This window comes from Artemia sp. Qi Xiang Cuo, chromosome 4 (genome assembly GCF_049724085.1).
Source record: "Artemia sp. Qi Xiang Cuo chromosome 4, ASM4972408v1, whole genome shotgun sequence".
Lineage (NCBI taxonomy): Eukaryota > Metazoa > Arthropoda > Branchiopoda > Anostraca > Artemiidae > Artemia > Artemia sp. Qi Xiang Cuo.
In genome coordinates this window covers 74,586,976-74,608,991 of record NC_142797.1, presented here as the reverse complement: position 1 = coordinate 74,608,991, position 22,016 = coordinate 74,586,976, and the positions used below count along the sequence as shown (strand labels likewise).

At 32.3% G+C, this 22,016-nt stretch overlaps 1 protein-coding gene across 2 annotated transcripts in view; it reads left to right on the top strand.

The window, feature by feature from the left end:
- Positions 1–798: 798 nt before the first annotated feature.
- Positions 799–22,016, top strand: part of LOC148953428 (sodium-independent sulfate anion transporter-like) — a 210,117-nt gene continuing 188,899 nt past the window's right edge. Inside the window, exon 1 of one of the 2 annotated variants that reach the window (XM_089087677.1) lies at positions 799–888. The gene's annotated coding sequence lies outside the window, so the exon portion shown is untranslated. The remainder of the gene's footprint in view (positions 889–22,016) is intronic. The other variant, XM_089087676.1, reaches the window with a different exon arrangement.

Genomic DNA, 22,016 nt, shown 5'->3' with positions numbered 1-22,016 from the left:
TTCAAAGATATCTGATTATTACAGCAAGTCCGATTTCTAACAACGATTTTTACTAAGCTTCAAACTTTTGGTTTTCTTTTTTATGGTTTTTGAATTGTTATAAACCCTTGTCAAAATACATACAAATATTTTTACAATTATCAGTTTTGCCGTTTAAGTAATTTAATGTAAACTTTACATATGTGTGACAGTTTTCGAGAAAAAAATACATATATACATACATACATACACAACCATTGCTCGCATATAAAGATAGTATATATACATTGTGGATTGACAGTTTTATATACGTATGATGATATATATTTCTTAAAGTACTAATAATTTGGATTTATTAAAGTTAAAAAAGGGATAACATTTAAATTGTATTTTATTTTCAGTAAAGTACAAATTATGTTCCTGGTCTAAAGAAGGGATAGGGAGGGGGTCAGTCCTATTCATCTTAGTTTCTGCTAGTTTTGATTTTCACTTGATTATTTATTTAAATTTTTTTGCACATTGGATTTCATTTATTTATGGATGGTTACATCATGTCGGTTATGATTAGAAAAATACGGCTCGTAAAATTATTCTGAAAAAAGTCCATCATATTATTGCGAAAGAAACAAACAAGAAAATCAGAAAAAAAGCTTCCCAGATGATTAGAAACATAAAATGTTTTGATTTATCTTCCTTTGATGTATTTGATTTTAAACAAATAAGACTCTTGAACAGATGGACATAATCCTGATACACAAAATCCTTTTACTCTTTTCCGACTTATATTAGTAGGAAGGAAAATGTCGACTAAAGAGTAGTGAAAATGTCTGTTCCAAGCGCCTTAGATGATATAGACCCTAACAGGAACAACCCGATTTTGGTCGGTGTATCCTCATTGAAATCTTTATTGTAAGCATTTACATTGTTCTGAAATAGTTGCTCGCAAAAAGATATACTATTATGTTTCAACCATATACATTGGGGAGGTAAGAAGAGGTTACAAGGTTTTTTGTTCCAACTTTTATAGCCAAATGTTTTACGAAAAAATAAATGGATTGTTGTATGCGACAAGGGGTACCCAAGTGAGCCGCATGGGTGGCTAGTCTTATACCCAAAGAAGACCAGGGAGTTAACAATGTTTAGTCAGATAAAAAGCTGCAAATGATTTTATGCTCACAATATGCGCTATGTGGCGACATGAGGACTTAAAAGGAAGAAAAGTGGTAATTTCAACATATATGACATATTTTATAGCACTTTTTTCGTCGGATCCAATTTTGAGCCTGGTGCTAAGCGTAAATTTTCCAATAATTCCAAAATTTTCTTTTGTTGACTGTGTAGCAAAGTGGTTGCCGAAAATCTTAACCAACTGAGCGACCTTATTGCTCATGAGCCTTAGTATGAAGTTCCCAATAAAATTAGAAAATTGTAGATGTTTTGTTCAAACACACAGTTTAGTATTGCATTTTTAATATACATTCCTAATTCATGTTAAAAAACTAAGAAAATATTTAGATAAAAAGGAAAAGGTTAACTGTCAGGAGTAGCACTTTTTTTGTCCCAACAAAATTTTTTTAATGTTAGACTACTATGTTGTAGTGATAATTCTAACGCAGTTTTCCAAATTTTCGTCAGTTTCCTCAGCAATAATCTCTACAATATAAGATGTGAAGAACCATGCTACAATTGAAGTGTTTTGAAGTCTTGGTAGCGCTGATTGGATTGATGTTGTTAGTCCAAAAGAATTGCAATATATTCTTTGTTGTTATAATAAGGCTGTGAGGAACCTGGCTTGTCAGGGATGTGTTTCAAACAAATAATGTGTTTATATTCACTCTGGGTAAGATTCTCCCACCCCCTACAGCTCCTTGTGAATGAAGCCATACTTTTAATGGTTCCATAAAAATTTCCTACATTTGCCTTACAGGTACAAGCTGAGGGTATTTACCTTTACGGTTATGCCCACTAGAAAAGCAATGTCTCTCAGCTAGCCTGGATTTTCTGGCTCGGGAAATGATTCATCTTTTTTTTTTAAAAATTTCACCAAAGCAGGAAGTAACTCGTTGAAACGTTGCGAAATCCTTCCTCTGCTAACAAAATTCTGTGAGGTGCAATAGATCACCGTACTTGCATTAAAACTCTTCAGTCACACTTCTAAAAAACATCTCTAAATTCATAAGCTCTTAGTTTATTTAAGACATCAATGACTGTTTTTATCACAATGCTCATGCTCAAAAACTTACTATATAATAACTGCTGTTGTACTGTACAATAGTATGACAGAAATTTTGAAAAGCTGTTGTCATTTACGTCACAAGACAATGAATCCTTTCTAACCAACTACCGTAATGGGAATTCTATCCGTTTTTACAGGAATGTGTACCAACTCTAACAATTTATATACAGGCATATTTTTAGAGTATATGAGCTTTTTAAAAGCAGGACATATATCCTGTTCCATAGTATATTCTTGTCATGGGTGTCCATAGGGGGGAGGCAGAGGGGGATTCCAGCCCACCCTGGCTGAATGATGCTGTCTTATATCTTATATTTTTGTTTTGAGATTTCTATTGTACAGCATTGGAAGTGCCGATTAGACCAGCTAAGCCCCCCCCCTAAAATTCAGTTTATGGGAGCCAATGGTTCTTGTACGTTCATACATACTATGCTCTTGGAGTGGTATAGCTTTTACCAAGCCTTCTTTTATTTGGATGTCATCAAAAATCATTCTTAAAAACTGGCCAACTGAGAGATATCAACAAATATCGGTTGATTCGTCAAGTTGCAGGAAAAAATAGCTCTAGCGAGTTAAGTCAGCTGTAAGCTCGGAAATTACAACAAAATTTATTAATTCAATTCTTCTCATAACTCTATTTACACACAGTTGCAAAAATTGAATAGAAAACAGTGTATATGTTTTTAAAATTCTTCAATACTATGTCTGCAGCTTCCAAATATGGAGTTTTACTGAATTCATCATCTTCTACAGGTTTTTACTTTCAACAATAGTCTTTGAAACATGAAAAGATACCCTTATTTCTGCCGTGTTCCCGTCGAATTTTCTGAAAATGGACATCGTTTAGTATTTAATAAAGATTTTATTTGTACTAAGTTGTGTTTTCTTAAAGAAAAATTCTGAGATAAAAATGAGAATTTTCTATCTCAGAATTTTCTCAGAATTTTATCTCAGAATTTTCTTAAGGAAAAATTCTGAGGTAAAATACTGTACAGTTTTAAACTAACTTTCATCGTTACCTTTCTTCCCCATGGAGACACTTGTAAAGGAAAGTTAACACACATATTTGTTCCTTACTTCCGCAAAAAGGTAGCAAGTTTGCCAATCAACATGAAAATGACAATTATTTTTTTTTTTTTTTTTTTTGGGCTGGAATAATTGGTTTCTTTAACTGGAACAAGTCTATCATGACGCGTTATGGAGCAACCCGGCTCAATAGTAACCGAAAATCTAAAAAATAGAAGTTTGATACCAGTAGATGCATCGAAAGAATTAGATTCTATGCTGTTTTCAAATAAATTAATTTTATCAAGTTTAGTCTTAACCATCAACAGTTACGAGCCTGAAAAAATTTGCCTTATTTTCGAAAAAAGGGGGAAACACCCCCTAAAAGTCATAGAATCTTAATGAAATTACAACATCAGATCCAGCGTATCAGAGAACCCTACTGTAGAGTTTTGGAGCTCCTATCTACAAAAATATGGAATTTTGTATTTTTTGCCAGGAGAAAGATCACGGATGCGTGTTTATTTTTTTTCTTCCCAGGGGTGATCATCTCGACCCAGTGGTCCTAGAATATCACAAGAGGGCTCATTTGAACGGAGATTAGAAGTTCTAGTGCCCTTTTTAAGTGACCAAAAAATTGAAGGGCAACTAGGCCCCTTCCCACACTTTTTTCCCAAAATCACCCGATCAAAATTTTGAGATAGCCATTTTGCTCAGCAGAGTCGAAAAAATATAATAACTATGTCTTTGAGGATGACTTAATTCCCCGTAGTCCCCGGGGGAAGGGCTGCAAGTTGCAAACTTCACCCATCGTTTACATATAGTATTGGTTATTGGAAAGTATACGGACGCTTTCAGGGGGAATTATTCTGGTGGGGTGGAGCGGTGGGGGTTGGGGGAAAAGTATTACGTGAAACGATTTACCCATGGAGGAATTTTTCATGGGGGACGGAAATTTTCCATGAAGGGGGTGCCGGATTCCCCCTAAAGTTTGACTCTTTCTCACAACTCCACTATTTAAAACAATCAAAACATTTAGCGTAAAGAACGAGGCGTTGAGTAGGGGACAGCCCCTTGCCTATACGGAATAACTTCTGTTCGTTATAAGTTTTAATGTCGCTCCTTACTTTCAGTAAAAAAAAACTTGTTTTTTCATTCCTTTCTGATCATTTTTAAATAATGCTGGGGAATCCTTCCGCTATGCAAAATTCCTCCATGGAAAAATCCTTCCACGTAATCCTTTTAGTATTCGTCGAAATTAGTCCTCTCGTGACATTCTAGGACCAGTGGGTCGATATTGATCACCCCTGGGAAGAAAAAAAAAATTAACACGCATCCGTGATCTTTCTTCTGGCAAAAAATACAAAATTCCATATTTGCGCAAATAGGAGCTCGATAACTCTATAGTAGGGTTCTGATGTGCTGAACCTGATGTTGCAATTTTTATTAAGATTCCATGACTTTTAGGGGGTGTTTTCCCTTTTTTTGAAAATACGGCAAATTTTCTCAGGCAATTTTCTTTACTTAATTATGAGAAGAAGATTGAGATATCTAAGGTATTTTCTGCGGATGAAGGATGACAGATTACTGAAGATTGTCCTTTACGACAAGCAGTCTAGGGCTAAACAGAAAGGAGGTCGCCCGCAGTTCGGAAAGGAGGACATCATAAAGAAAGAGTTAAGGGAAATGAGAACTTCCTGGGAGGGTGCAAAGAGGGAGGCTTGAATAGATTGAGACCGAAGAGAAACTTGCATAGCTGTGTTGGCATCAAGCAGCTTGGTGCTGTGGTTAGTTTTTACTATTAATAGTAGTATTATATATGTTATCAATTTCCTCCCAAAATTTTCTAGAAATCAATGACATTAATATAAGTAGAAAGGCCTCATGAGCTCGTGTCACGCACCCCTGCAGCCATCTACAATTTAGTCTAACTCTGTCAGTACACCAAATATGGACATAGAGTCCCTAGGGAGATGGAACACCTGTGCTGTCAGTCATTAATATAATTGTTTCCGGGGAAGTTGATTAATGTCTGACAGATGACGTCAAGTTAGTTAATGTCTTTGGAGTTCGACCAGAATTGTTTCCGGGGCAAAGTTTAGATCACACGTGACAGAGGATGTCATGGTTGATTGATTTGTCACGAAAGGGGAATTAATTTGTTGTTTTAAGGGGAATTATTGATTCACGAAAGGGGAATTAATTTGTTGTTTCCAAAAAGAATTGTTTCCGAGCGAATGTCTATTAGTGTCTTTGGAGTTCTAACAAGATGATTATTTCCGAGCGAATGTATTTATCTTAGCGATGAAGTGATTAGCGCGCGAAAGGGTTTCTTAGTAATTTCAAATATGAAAGCACAGGGATACCAAAAACAAAAGAAACTCGCTGAAATTACGTTTAGGGATTATTTGGGCGAAAGTGTTTTAGACATTTTATGGAATTATTTTGGCGAAGCAGTTAGAGACATTTTAAAAGATGATTTTAGAAAAGGTTTTAGAAGAGGTTTTAAGTGTGGTCGTTATAATACACAAGTTCTATTTGAACAGTGTCGTGAGGTCCTCTACCCCGACCCAAAGGACCCCGATCCCCCTACCCCGACCCAAAGGGCACCGATCCCCATACCCCGACCCCGAAGTAAGCCCCCGGTCCCCAAAGGACCCCCGGGCTTCCAAAGGGTCCCCCGGGCCCCCATTTTTAATACTTTTTTATGGCTTTATTATATCTTTTCAGAACAAGTTATTTTCTTAATGTCCATCCTAAACCCATTTTACAAGTTGAAATGGGCGAAACCGTTTTAGGCATTTTAGGGAATTATTTCGGCGAAACAGTTAGAGAAATTTTAAAAGATGATTTTAGAAGATGTTTTAGAAGACGATTTGAGGGTGAAACTCTGTGGTCGTTATAATACACAAGTTCCATTTGAACAGTGTCGTGAGGTCCCCTACCCCAACCCCAAAGGCCCCCGGTCCCCCTAATACCCCTCGAGCCCCCAAAGACCACCGGAACCCCATACCCCCCCCATTTTTTTAAAATAATTTTTGAATTTTTTTAACATGGTATTTTATTAACTTTTTTTCTTTAATCTTAAAATGACATGAAATATGCTTACGGCTCTACCAATCGTACTCTGTGATTGTTCATAGACACGACGCGGCTTTCCCACTGGTACTCTATGGCAGGTTATCGACACTAGCTAGTTTATTGCATGCATTAAATCTGTATTTTTTACGCAGTGGAAGGATAAACACAAGATTCATATCTGTAAAAAAGTGAAGATGAATTATTCGACGAAAGTATGTGCACATGATAAAATCATCGTCGTGTTGAATGCTGCCAAGGAGAAATACCTGAACTATGAAACGAGTGCAAGTGGTAACACTATTGGAAATGTATGGATGTGTTGTCATGACAGCGAGAAGTTAGATTTCTTTGGAGTATCGAAATCATTCAACATTGCTCAAGGTGGATATGCGAGAGTGAGAGCACCAGAGATGATAGTGCTAAAGGAGAATGCCAACTTAAAAATAATTGTCGATGACCGGGGACAACTCCTTGCTAATACTTCTGGTAGCACGATACCTATTGATAGATCCTATTCCCATCGTTCTGGTATTAGCATTCAAATGAAAGCAAAGAGGAAAAGAAAGGCCTACTAGTGCACTAGTGTAATAAATCATATCATGTCTACCTGCTAGAACTGTTACCTGTGTAAAAATAATGTGACAATAGACAGTGAAATCGCAGGAAGAATAAAAAGGACATTAGCAGACAATATCATCAATGAATATAAAGATGAATTGACGGAAGTGAAGCGCAAATGTACTAATAATGTATAATAATGTATTTAACATATTTTTATATTAATATTCTACATGTCGTTATTTCATTAAAAATATCTTATGCATTATTTTGTTAAGTGTTCATTATTTTTAGGGTATGCTAGAACGTCAAACGTTCAGAATATCTATTAAAAAGGTCAGAGATGTAAGAAAAAGTATTTTAGAGATAATAATACTACTAGGAGGCTCAATTTTTCATAGAAGATAGAAAAGTTCAAGTTCTCTTCTGAATTTTACCAAAGAACACAATTCAATTCTAATTTCACTAAAGAAAATAAAAAGCTTCCACTTCAGTTTTAAGTTCACCAAGACATAAAAAATTTAAAGTTCACTTCTAAATTTTTCCGTAAAAGATAGGAAAAGTTATACTATGATTGTGATTATTTTCCATGAAGATGAAAAGTTTCACTTTAATTCTAAATTTTCTTAAATTCAAATCCGACCTTTCTTAAAGAGTCAAATTTAAAGTTCTGTTCCAAATATTTTCCCGGAAGAAGAAAAGGCCCAAGACATAAAAAATTTAAAGTTCACTTCTAAATTTTTCCGTAAAAGATAGGAAAAGTTATACTATGATTGTAATCATTTTTTATAAAGATTAAAAATTTCACTTTAATTATAAGTTTTTTTAAATTCAATTCAGTTATTTCTTGAAGAGTTGAAAAATCACTAGGTTCTATTCCTAGTATTTCTATTGTAGAATATAATTTAAACCTTAATTCTGAATTTTCTCAATGACAATTAAATAAGATATTGATCAATTCTATTTTCCAAAAGTATTATAAAATTTTCCACTTCAATTCAGATTTTTCTCAAAGAGATTAAAAAATTTAAAATAATGTTCCAAATTTTTCTTAGAAGATAGAAAAGTTCAAGTTCTAATCTGAATTTTACCAAAGAACATAATTCAATTCTAATTTCTCCAGAGAAAATAAAAAGCTTCCACTTCAGTTTTAAGTTCACCAAGACATAACAAATTTAAAGTTCACTTCTAAATTTTTCCGTAGAAGATAGGGAAAGTTATACTATGATTCTGAATATTTTCCACGAAGATAAAAAGTTTCACTTTAATTCTAAATTTTCTTAAATTCAGTTCCATCCTTTCTCAAAGAGATGAAAAAATTTAAAGTTCTGTTCCAAATATTTCCCCTGAAGAAGAAAAGTTCAACTTCGATTCTGAATTTTCTCAATGAAAATGAAATAAGTTATTGATCAATTCTATTTTCTCAAAATATTATAAAATTTACCACTTCAATTCAGATTTTTCTCAAAGAGATGAAAAAAATGAAAATATTGTTCCAAATTTGTCTTAGAAGATAGAAAAGTTCAAGTTCTAATCTGAATTTTACCAAAGAACATAATTCAATTCTAATTTCTACAGAGAAAATAAAAAGCTTCCACTTTAGTTTTAAGTTCACCAAGACATGAAAAATTTTAAGTTCAGTTCTAAATTCTCACATAGAAGATAAGAAAAGCTATACTACGATTATGATTATTTTCCATGAAGATAAAAAAGTTTCATTTTAATTCATAATTTTCTTAAATTCAGTTCCGACTTTTCACATAGAGATGAAAAAATTTAAAGTTCTGTTCGAAATATTTTCCCGGAAGAAGAAAAGGTCCAAGACATAAAAAATTTAAAGTTCAGTTCTAAATTTTTCCATAGAAGATAGGAAAAGTTATGCTATGATTGTGATTATTTTCCATGAAGATAAAAAGTTTCACTTTAATTCTAAATTTTCTTAAATTCAGTTCCAACCTTTCTCAGAGAGATGAAAAAATTTAAAGTTCTGTTCCAAATATTTCCCCGGAAAAGAGAAGTTCAACTTCGATTCTGAATTTTCTCAATGAAAATGAAATAATTTATTGATCAATTATATGTGCCTAAAATAATATAAAATTTTTCCACTTCAATTCAGATTTTTCTCAAAGAGATGACAAGATTTAAATATTGTTCCAAATTTTTCATAGAATACAGAAAAAGTTATATTTTGAGGGTGAATATTATTCATGAAGATATGGAGCTCCACTTTAATTCTAAGTTTTCTCGAAGAAGTGCAAAACGTACAAGTTCTCTTCTGAATTTTCTTAGAGAGGAGAAAAAAATTTAGCTCAATTCTGAAATTTACCAATGAAAGTTTCACTTCAATTTTAAATTTTTCTCAAAGAAGTGAAGAAAAGTTCAACTTCGATTCTGAATTTTCTCAATGAAAATGAAATAAGTTATTGATCATTTCTTTTTTCCGAAAATAATATAAAAATTTTCTTAAATTAAGTTCCGACTTTTCACATAGAGATGAAAAAATTTTAAGTTCTGTTCCAAATTTTTCTTAGAATATAGAAAAGTTCAAGTTCTCTTCTGAATTTTACCAAAGAACACAATTCAATTCTAATTTCACCAGAGAAAATAAAAAGCTTCCACTTCAGTTTTAAGTTCACCAAGACATAAAAAATTTAAAGTTCAGTTTTAAATTTTTCCGTAGAAGATAAGAAAAGTTATACCATGATTGTGATTATTTTCTATGAAGATAAAAAGTTTCACTTTAATTCTAAATTTTCTTAAATTCAATTCCGGCTTTTCTCAAAGAGATGAAAAAATTTAAAGTTCTGTTCCAAATATTTTCCCGGAAGAAGAAAAGTTCAACTTCGATTCTGAATTTTCTTAATGAAAATAAAATAAGTTATTGATCATTTCTATTTTTCCAAATAATATAAAAGTTTCCACTTCAGTTCAGATTTTTCTCAAAGAGATGAAAAAATTTAAAATACTGTTCCAAATTTTTCATAGAAGATAGAAAAGTTCAAGATCTCTTCTGAATTTTACCAAAGAACACAATTCAATTCTAATTTCACCAGAGAAAATAAAAAGCTTCCACGTCAGTTTTAAGTTCACCAAGACATAAAAAATTTAAAGTTCGGTTCTAAATTTTTCCGTAGAAGATAGGAAAAGTTATACCATGATTGTGATTTTTTTCAATGAAGATAAAAAGTTTCACTTTAATTCTAAATTTTCTTAAATTCAGTTCCGACCTTTCTCAAAGAGATGACAAAATTTAAAGTTCTGTTCCAAATATTTTCCCGGAAGAAGAAAAGTTCAACTTCGATTCTGAATTTTCTTAATGAAAATGAAATAAGTTATTGATCAATTCTATTTTCCCAAAATAATATAAAAATTTTCCACTTCGGTTCAGATTTTTCTCAAAGAGATGAAAAATTTAAAATACTTCCAAATGTTTCATAGAAGATAGAAAAGTTCAAGTTCTCTGCTGAATTTTACCAACGAACACAATTCAATTCTAATTTCTCCAGAGAAAATAAAAAGCTTCCACTTCAGTTTTAAGTTCACCAAGACATAAAAAATTTAAAGTTCAGTTCTAAATTTTTCCGTAGAAGATAGGAAAAGCTATACTATGATTGCGATTATTTTCCATGAAGATAAAAAGTTTCACTTTAATTCTAAATTTTCTTAAATTCAGTTCCGACTTTTCACATAGAGATGAAAAAAATTTAAAGTTCTGCTCCAAATTTTTCATACAAGATTGGAAAAGTTATACTTTGATCGTGAATATTCAAGTTCTCTTCTGAATTTTACCAAAGAACACAATTCAATTCTAATTTCTCCCGAGAAAATAAAAAGCTTCCAATTCAGTTTTAAGTTCACCATGACATAAAAAATCTAAAGTTCAGTGCTAAATTTTTACATAGAAGATAGGAAAAGCTTCACTATGATTTTGATTATTTCCTTTGAAGATTAAACGTTTCACTTCAATTTTAATTTTTTCTCAAAGAAGTGAAGAAAAGTTCAACTTCGACTCTGAATTTTCTCAATGAAAACGAAATAAGTTATTGATCATTTCTTTTTTCCCAAAATAATATAAAACTTTTCCACTTCAGTTCAAATTTTTCTCAAACAGATGAAAAAATTTAAAATACTGTTCCAAATTTTCCATAGAAGATAGAAAAGTTCAAGTTCTCTTCTGAATTTTACCAAAGAACATAATTCAATTCTAATTTCTCCAGAGAAAATAAAAAGCTTCCACATCAGTTTTAAGTTCACCAAGACATACAAAATTTAAAGTTCAGTTCTAAATTTTTCCATAGAAGATAGGAAAAGTTATAGTATGATTGTGATTATTTTCCATGAAGATAAAAAGTTTCACTTTAATTCTAAATTTTCTTAAATTCAGTTCCAACCTTTCTCAAAGAGATGAAAAAATTTAAAGTTCTGTTCCAAATATTTCCCCGGAAAAGAGAAGTTCAACTTCGATTCTGAATGTTCTCAATGAAAATGAAATAAGTTATTGATCAAGTCTATTTGCCTAAAATAATATAAAATTTTCCACTTCAATTCAGATTTTTCTCAAAGAGATGACAAAATTTAAATATTGTTCCAAATTTTTCATAGAACATAGAAAAAGTTATATTTTGATTGCGAATATTCTTCATGAAGATATGGAGCTCCACTTTAATTCTAAGTTTTCTCGAAGAAGTGCAAAATGTACAATTTCTCTTCTGAATTTTCTTAGAGAGGAGAAAAAAATTTAGCTCAATTCTGAAATTTACCAATGAAAGTTTCACTTCAATTTTACATTTTTCTCAAAGAAGTGAAGAAAAGTGCAACTTCGATTCTGAATTTTCTCAATGAAAATGAAATAAGTTATTGATCATTTCTTTTTTATCAAAATAATATAAAAATTTTCTTAAATTCAGTTCCGACTTTTCACATAGAGATGAAAAAATTTAAAGTTCTGTTCCAAATTTTCCATAGAAGATAGAAAAGTTCAAGTTCTCTTCTGAATTTGACCAAAGAACATAATTCAATTCTAATTTCTCCAGAGAAAATAAAAAGCTTCCACATCAGTTTTAAGTTCACCAAGACATAAAAAATTTAAAGTTCAGTTCTAAATTTTTCCATAGAAGATAGGAAAAGTTATACTATGATTGTGATTATTTTCCATGAAGATAAAAAATTTCATTTTAATTCTAAATTTTCTTAAATTCAATTCCGACCTTTCTCAAAGAGATGAAAAAATTTAAAGTTCCGTTCCAAATATTTTCCCGGAAAAGAGAAGTTCAACTTCGATTCTGAATTTTCTCAATGAATATGAAATAAGTTATTGATCAATTCTATTTTCCTAAAATAATAAAAAAATTTCCACTTCAATTCAGATTTTTCTCAAAGAGATGACAAAATTTAAAATATTGTTCCAAATTTTTCATAGAAGATAGAAAAGTTATACTTCGATTGTGATTATTCTTCATGAAGATATGGAGCTCCACTTTAATTTTAAGTTTTCTCGAAGAAGTGCAAAATGTACAAGTTCTCTTCTGAATTTTCTTAGAGAGGAGAAAAAAAAGTTAGCTCAATTCTGAAGTTTACCAATGAAAAATGAAAAAGCTTCCATTTCAGTTCCTAATTTCTCAAAGACATAAAAAATTTAAAGTTTAATTCTAAATTTTTCCAGAGAATATAGGAATGGCTATACTCTGATTTTGATTATTTACCATGAAGATAAAAAGTTTCACTCTATTTCTAATTTTTCTTAAATTCAGTTCATTCATCTAACCACCAAAAACAATAGGTTAGGTTAGGTTAGGTATAAATAAATATTAATAAATAATTAGAAACATGTCTCCATGTTTAAGTTAGGTTAGGTTAGCTTATCATGAGCGATCAAGTTAACCTAACCTAGCCTAACTTAAACAAACATGGAGAAAAGTTTCTAATTATTTATTTGAACTTATATGAACTTTAAATTTTTTATGTCTTGGTGAACTTAAAACTGATGTGGAAGCTTTTTATTTTCTCTGGAGAAATTAGAATTGAATTATGTTCTTTGGTAAAATTCAGAAGAGAACTTGAACTTTTCTATATCTTCTAAGAAAAATTTGGAACAGAACTTTAAATTTTTTCATCTCTATGTGAAAAGTCGGAACTGAATTTAAGAAAATTTTTATATTATTTTGGGAAAAAATAAATAATCAATAACTTATTTCATTTTCATTGAGAAAATTCAGAATCGAAGTTGAACTTTTCTTCACTTCTTTGAGAAAAATTTAAAATTGAAGTGAAACTTTCATTGGTAAATTTCAGAATTGAGCTAACTTTTTTTCTCCTCTCTAAGAAAATTCAGCAGAGAACTTGTACATTTTGCACTTCTTCGAGACAACTTAGAATTAAAGTGAAGCTCCATATCTTCATGAAGAATATTCACAATCAAAATATAACTTTTTCTATCTTCTATGAAAAATTTGGAACAATATTTTAAATTTTGTCATCTCTTTGAGAAAAATCTGAATTGAAGTGGAAAAATTTTATATTATTTTAGGAAAATAGACTTGATCAATAACTTATCTCATTTTCATTGAGAAAATTCAGAATCGAAGTTCAACTTCTCTTTTCCGGGGAAATATTTGGAACAGAACTTTAAATTTTTTCATCTCTTTGAGAAACGTTGGAACTGAATTTAAGAAAATTTAGAATTAAAGTGAAACTTTTTATCTTCATGGAAAATAATCACAATCATAGTATAACTTTTCCTATCTTCTATGGAAAAATTTAGAACTGAACTTTAAATTTTTTATGTCTTGGACCTTTTCTTCTTCCGGGAAAATATTTGGAACAGAACTTTAAATTTTTTCATCTCTATGTGAAAAGTCGTTGTTAATTTAAGAAAATTTAGAATTAAAGTGAAACTTTTTATCTTCATGGAAAATAATCATAATCATAGTATAACTTTTCCTATCTTCTATGTAAAATTTTAGAACTGAACTTTAAATTTTTATGTCTCGGTGAACTTAAAACTGAAGTGGAAGCTTTTTATTTTCTCTGGAGAAATTAGAATTGAATTATGTTCTTTGGTAAAATTCAGATTAGAAGTTGAACTTTTCTATCTTCTAAGACAAATTTGGAACAATCTTTTCATTTTTTTTATCTTTTTGAGAAACATCTGAATTGAAGTGGTAAATTTTATAATATTTTGAGAAAAGAGAATTGATCAATAACTTATTTCATTTTCATTGTGAAAATTCAGAATTAAAGTTGAACTTTTTTTCTTCCGGGGAAATATTTGGAACAGAACTTTAAATTTTTTCATCTCTTTGAGAAAGGTTGGAACTGAATTTAAAAAAATTTAGAATTAAAGTGAAACTTTTTATCTTCTTGGAAAATATTCACAATCATAGTGTAACTTTCCCTATCTTCTACGGAAAAATTTAGAAGTGAACTTTAAATTTTTTATGTATTGGTGAACTTAAAACTGAAGTGGAAGCTTTTTATTTTCTTTGGAGAAAGTAGAATTGAATTATGTTCTTTGGTAAAATTCAGATTAGAACTTGAACTTTTCTATCTTCTAAGAAAAATTTGGAGCAATATTTTAAATTTTTTCATCTCTTTGAGAAAAATCTGAATTGAAGTGGAAAATTTTATAATATTTTGAGAAAATAGAATTGATCAATAACTTATTTCATTTTCATTGTGAAAATTCAGAATTAAAGTTGAACTTTTTTTCTTCCGGGTAAATATTTGGAGCAGAACTTTAAATTTTTTCATCTCTTTGAGAAAGGTTTGAACTGAATTTAAGAGAATTTAGAATTAAAGTGAAACTTTTTATCTTCATAGAAAATAATCACAATCATGGTATAACTTTTCCTATCTTCTACGGAAAAATTTAGAAGTGAACTTTAAATTTTTTATGTCTTGGGCCTTTTCTTCTTCCGGGAAAATATTTGGAACAGAACTTTAAATTTGACTCTTTAAGAAAGGTCGGAATTGAAATTAAGAAAATTTAGAATTAAAGTGAAACTTTTTATCTTCATGGAAAATAATCACAATCATAGTATAACTTTTCCTATCTTCTACGGAAAAATTTAGAAGTGAACTTTATATTTTTTGTGTCTTGGTGAACTTGAAACTGAAGTGGAAGATTTTTATTTTCTCTGGTGAAATTAGAATTGAATTGTGTTCTTTGGTAAAATTCAGAAGAGAACTTGAACTTTTCTATCTTCTATGAAAAATTGAGCCTGCTAGTTGTATCATTATCTCTAAAATTATTTTTCTTACATCTCTGACCTTTTTAACAGATATTCTGAACGTTTGACGTTCTAGCATACCCTAAAAATAATGAACACTTAACAAAATAATGCATAAAATATTTTTAATGAAATACCGACATGTAGAATATTAATATAAAAATATGTTAAATACATTATTATACATTATTAGTAGACTTGCGCTTCACTTCCGTCAATTCATCTTGATATTCATTGATGATATTGTCTGCTAATGTCCTTTTATTCTGCCTGCGATTTCACTGTCTATTGTCACATTATTTTTACACAGGTAACAGTTCTGGCAGGTAGATATGATATGATTTATTACACTAGTGCTGCAGTAGGCCTTTCTTTTCCTCTTTGCTTTCATGTGAATGCTAATACCAGAACGATGGGAATAGGATGTATCAATAGGTATCGTGCTACCAGAAGTATTAGCAAGGAGTTGTCCCCGATCATCGACAATTATTTTTAAATTGACATTCTCCTTTAGCACCATCATCTCTGGTGCTCTCACTCTCGCATATCCACCTTGAGCAATGTTGAATGATTTTGATACTCCAAAGAAATCTAACTTCCCGCTGTCATGACAACGCATGCATACATTTCCAATAGTGTTACCACTTGCACTCGTTTCATAGTTCAGGTATTTCTCCTTGTCAGCATTCAACACGACGATGATTTTATCATGTGCACATACTTTCGTCGAATAATTCATCTTCACTTTTTTTACAGATAGGAATTGTGTGTTTATCCTTCCACTACGTAAAAAATACTGATTTAATGCATGCAATAAACTAGCTAGTGTCGATAACCTGCCATAGAGTACCAGTGGGAAAGCCGCGTCGTGTCTATGAACAAGCACAGAGTACAATTGGTAGAGCCGTAAGCATATTTCATGTCATTTTAAGATTAAAGAAAAAAAGTTAAAAAAATACCAAGTTAAAAAATTCAAAAATTATTTTAAAAAAATGGGGGGGGGGGTTCCGGTGGTCTTTGGGGGCTCGAGGGGCATTAGGGGGACCGGGGGCCTTTGGGGTTGGGGTAGGGGACCTCACGACACTGTTCAAATGCAACTTGTGTATTATAACGACCACAGAGTTTCACCCTCAAATCGTCTTCTAAAACATGTTCTAAAATAATCTTTTAAAATGTCTCTAACTGTTTCGCCGAAATATTTCCCTAAAATGCCTAAAACGGTTTCGCCCATTTCAACTTGTAAAATGGGTTTAGGATGGACATTAAGAAAATAACTTGTTCTGAAAAGATATAATAAAGCCTTAAAAAAGTATTAAAAATGGGGGCCCGGGGGACCCTTTGGGAGCCCGGGGGCCCTTTGGGAGCCCGGGGGCCCTTTGGGGACCGGGGGCTTCCTTCGGGGTTGGGGTATGGGGATCGGGGTCCTTTGGGTCGGGGTAGAGGACCTCACGACACTGTTCAAATAGAACTTGTGTATTATAATGACCACACTCAAAACCTCTTCTAAAACCTTTTCTAAAATCATCTTTTAAAATGTCTCTAACTGCTTCGCCGAAATAATTCCATAAAATGTCTAAAACAGTTTCGCCCAAATAATCCCTAAACGTAATTTCAGCGAGTTCCTTTTGTTTTTGGCATCCCATGAGCTTTCACATTTGAAATTACTAAGAAACCCTTTCGCGCGCTGAACACTTCATCGCTAAGATCAAAACATTCACCCGGAAACAATTCTCTTGGTAGAACTCCAAAGACATTAATAGACATTCGCTCGGAAACAATTCTCTTTGGAAACAACAAATTAATTCCCCTTTCGTGAATCAATTATTCCCCTTAGAAACAACAAATTAATTCCTCTTTCTTGAATCAATCAACCATGACATCATCTGTCACGTGTGATCTAAACTTTGCCCCGGAAACAACTCTGGTCGAACTCCAAAGACATTAATTAACTTGACGTCATCTGTCAGACATTAATTAACTTCCCCGGAAACAATTTGATTAATGACTGACAGCACAGGTGTTTCATCTCCCTAGGGACTCTATGTCCATATTTGGTGTACTGACAGAGTTAGACTAAATTGTAGATGGCAGCAGGGGTGCGTGACACGAGCTCATGAGGCCTTTCTACTAATATATATGCCAATATTTTGCTGTTAAAATTTCCCTCCCCATTAAGAATATGAACTAGCCCCGAAAATGTTCTTGAGCATGGGCTTTTGACTTCAGACTGAGATTGCCAATCTAAATCTGAGGCAACGCTATAGCATCGACTATAGTAAAGGCCGTAAGGCTTCAATCTTGTATTACTATTATTTTTTTTATCCCAGAGGTTCTTCATACGAAGGGTTTGTTGTTTACACTTCTGAGGGGGCTCATTTTATTGCAAATCTGAAGTTCTAGTGCCCTTTTTAAGATTCAAAAGTGATCGAAGGGCAACTAGTCCCCCCAACACCGCTTTTCTCTAAATGCATACAATCACAATGAGTAGATAGCCAATTTCTTAAAAATATCCCAAAGATAAGATAACAAAGCGTCTAGGGTCTCACAACCCCCAACATTCTGGATGCAAGTATTGTAAGTTATGTCCTCGGGCCATATAAGATTTTTTTGGAAGGGGTTGTCATGAAAACTTTGGAGGAGCCTAATTTGATTGTAAATTGAAAATTCAGTTCCCTTTTTAAGAGTCAAAAGTGATAGGGAGGGAGACTAGACCCCCACACCCTCTCTTCCCCAAATATATCGGATCAAAACTATAAGGCAACCATTTTGTTCATAGTAGTTCAAAATTATATAACACTGCCTCTGGGGTTAACATAGCCCCTGCGAGCCCAGGGACAAGGAATGTAAGTTATGCCACTGGGGCATGTGCAGTTTATAGGGAAGGGTTATTCTAAAAACTCTGGAGGGGGCTAAATTGATTGGAAATTGAATGTTCTAGTTCCTTTTACTAAATATAATTAGTTTTGGTATAGTTTAATGACAAAAGATTAAAATATGCCCACTCAATAACCCCGACTAATGCCTTTGTCATTTTACCAAAAAGTAAATTAACCGAGGGTGCAGCTCAATGTAATAATTATCAGCTGCAAAAACCATTATACGAGTCTCTGACGATTAATACTTAATCCAATCAATAAAAATAAAAAATAAAAAATGACCTAGTATAGATACTTAGGGTACTCTGCATGTCATCCCATTCGCTACAGAAGTTGAATAGCCGTTCACGATTTGCTTCCGACTACTCAAGTAAGATTTAAACCATGAGAAGCTCTTTCCAGTCACACTGATTTTATCTAGCCCAAGTAATTCTTTTTTATGGTCAATTTTGTTAAAGGCTTTCTTTAAATCTAGGAATAAGGCAGTTGGAGCCGAACCCAATTCGCCTGCCTCATTTACCAAATCCACAGGCTTGATTGTAACCATTTTGGTTGATAATCTTTTCCTGAAAAAAAATTGAGTTTTTGTGTGAATTTCCCTTTTCAAGGTAATAATTTAGCCTAGATGCAGTTAGCGTTTCATATATTCTAGTTAAAAATGGGAGAACGAAAAAAAAACAGTTACATAAATAGATTACTGTATCATTCTGAGTGGTCAAATTTCTTCTTTCAGTTTGTAGTTTAGATGATAACTTCTATTTTACCCTTTTGACCCAGGAGCAAATTTTCTGTTTTCCAGGTTTTTTTATGTCACATTTATGCTTCATAAATTCATTTTGCAAATATGTTTTTTAATCTTCTGCTTTAAATCCTATTTAAGATATTCCTATAAGTTTTAAATTGCTGAAAATTAATAGTGGATTGTTGAGCTAAATATGTTTTATAAAGTTCATTTTTGCTGTTTATAGAATTTAGATTAGCCTGAGTAATTCATGCTTTTCTAGGGAATTTTGCCCAAGCCTTTTTAGGTCTTCTAAGAGGACACGTCTTGTTTAATACTTTTGTAAGTGCTCCAGTAAAATTATCCGATGGGTAATCTTCTTCAAATACTGAAGGAAAATCTACATCACCCATTTCTTTTTCAAATCTTTTTTGAATATTTTTTCCGAAATCACGGAAGAATTTCAGTGTTATACACATTAGGAAATTGGCAAGTTCAGTGAATTCAGAAATTGGCAAGTTATACACATTCAGAAATTGGCCAGTTCAGTGAATTCACTCCAAAATTCTTTCGTTTTTGTCTTTGAAGCACTGGAAAAATTTTCTTCAGAAGAAAAATGACCGCCTCACTAAATGATGCTTTTTCATGTTATCCGTTGCAAAGTACTTGATAAGAGTTTTCCTTCTTCGATACAGTTATAAAAACTATTCGAACAGGCCATAAAGGGTAGCCGTAGAATTTGGCAAATCCAACGTCGTTAATATTATAATGCATTTTACGATTAATAATGTCTCTTCTCTTCACACACAAAAACAGTCAAACATGTTTTACAAAAAACGTTTGCATACGACCTTGCGTATATTAAATAAAAAAAGAAGTTTTTTTAACTGAATTAACGAGTGACATTAAAACTTAAAACAAACAGAAATTGTTCCGTATATGAAATGGCCTGTCCCCTCTTCAACGCCTCGCTCTTTATGCTAAGGTTTTTATTGTTTTAAAAAATAGAGTTGTGAGAAAGAGTTTAACTTTAGTGTAAAGAGTGAGGCATTGAGGAGAGGACATCCCCTTTAATATGCGGATTAATATCTGTTCGTTTTAAGTTTTAATGCCGCTCCTTACTTTCAGTGAAAAAAACTTGTTTTTTTTTATCAATTTTTGAACGCTTTTGAATTAATGCAGGTTTTGATTTTGGCTCACCGTACATGAATAATTAAAAAAAAAATTGGCATATTAATCAGATTATAACAGATTATCGATCTGTTAATGGGACAGGATCACGTTTCCCTTTCTAGGTCAGTTCGTTTGTTGTTTCTAAGCGTATTGATCCGCTAACGGGACAGGATCACGTGTCTCCTTCTAGGCCAATCATAGGAGTCGGAAACACTAACAGGACAGGATTGCAGTGAATATAAGGAAGCATTTATGCTATAGTTGTTATTAGTGTGAGAATAGAATTCAAGGAGTGAGAACAGTTTGACTTGCTCATTAGGATATATTTATAATAATGAGTGGAATGTTTACACTATTAGAAGTTGATACTGGAGTTGGTAGCAATGATACAAGAGAACCAAACATTGCGGTGGAAATCATGAGAGGATCACGGCTTTGTCTGGAATGGGATGAAGTATATGCATGATATGTGATATCCTTGAGCAAATTCAAATGGAACGATCAATTATGCTTCGCTGCAAAAGTTGATATAGCACATGTGAATATACTTCAAAGTGCTTTAAAGGCAATAGTGAAGCATATCGAGGATAATAAGCTGTATCGCTAATTGTACATGTGTAGTATTATTGTTGTAATTATACAGTAAAATTATCTTAAAATCGAAAATGTTCCTCTTTCTTTTTGTTAGATTATTCTTGAAGTATAACGATTCATGGTCAGTCTAGAGTCAGCAGTGGGAGTGATAGAATTAAAAATGAATAAATTTGAGAAACAGAGAATTAGATTGAATCTGGTGATTTTGGAAAAATATTTGATATTGGATGATAATTTTCTCGAGTTATCCCTTCGACGGAGGATATTCTCACAGGGAACACTTGACAATATAACAAAAACTGATTCTTCCCCATTGGACTATTGTATGGAACTTTTACAATGTGACTCAAATGCTTATACTCAATTTATTGATATATTAATTGGAACAAAGCAGAATAATATTGTGGATATACTTTTGAAAACATTGCGGTAGATTCAATCTAGATGGCTTCCCCTTCGACAGAGGTAGCGTCACGGAGTCACTCCTCTCCCATTCCTCACTCTGAATTTATCGAACGAGGATCAGTTTCTTTTTAGCTGTAAGAGAGTTGACATCGGAAACCAAAAGAAATGTTCTATACATGTCCACTATGCATGTACACTCTTGGCAGTTGGTCATCATGTGAGAATTGCGCAATTATTGATGACTAAAATGAAAAGTGTAAATTATGCAATCCTTGTAAGTGACATAGAGGATATGCAGTACAAATTAAAGGATGTAATTCATGTCTTGAAGAGATTTGTGACTCTCACCCTAGAGGACATCTATGCTCCAACTGTCACTATGACAAATGTGATCAGTTGGAGAATAATTACGCAGGTATGATTGGAAAGAACCCCAAACGTGATTTTAGTTTATTTCTATGAGATTGGTATCGTCGTGGTTTTAAATTATTTTGGAAGGAAGAATCAGGTCTACGATTCAACTGTTGGGGTAACAAGACAATTTGGTTTCTACGGCATCGTTGTGACGACACTGCCTATTAAGACTATAAACCTAGTGATTTTTATTTAGCAGTTACCGAATGAGATTTACCACTGGAAAAAACTGTATATGATATTGCTTAAGATAGGTAAATTGAAACACTTGAATTTAACAATATAAATGGAAATAGTATCATTGACTATACAAAGAGATATTACAAGAGTGAAGTTATATTATAGTCTAGAAAATATGACCCTGATTTCGCAGCCAATCAGGATTAATATACAGTGAATCCAAAGGATCTACCGGCATTAGCGGTTCACGAGAGTTGCGTATGCACTGAAGAAGAAGAAATCTAAAGTCAAGAATAAAGACATTGTTGTATATATATTTTTCATTTGTTAATAAACAAACTCAAATATATTTTTTAAGCATTTTACTGGTGAAAAGCTAAAACCAACATCATACCAGCTAGGTATACTGTATTCCTCCCGATAATCGTTCAGACATGACTTGTTTACGTGAAAGGTTAAATATTGATTGTAAGCATAACTATGACATCGAAATATAAAACAGATTAGCGCAGGGAAGCCAGAACTTTTAGTCGTCAGATCCTGCACTCTCTTCCGATTTTGAATAA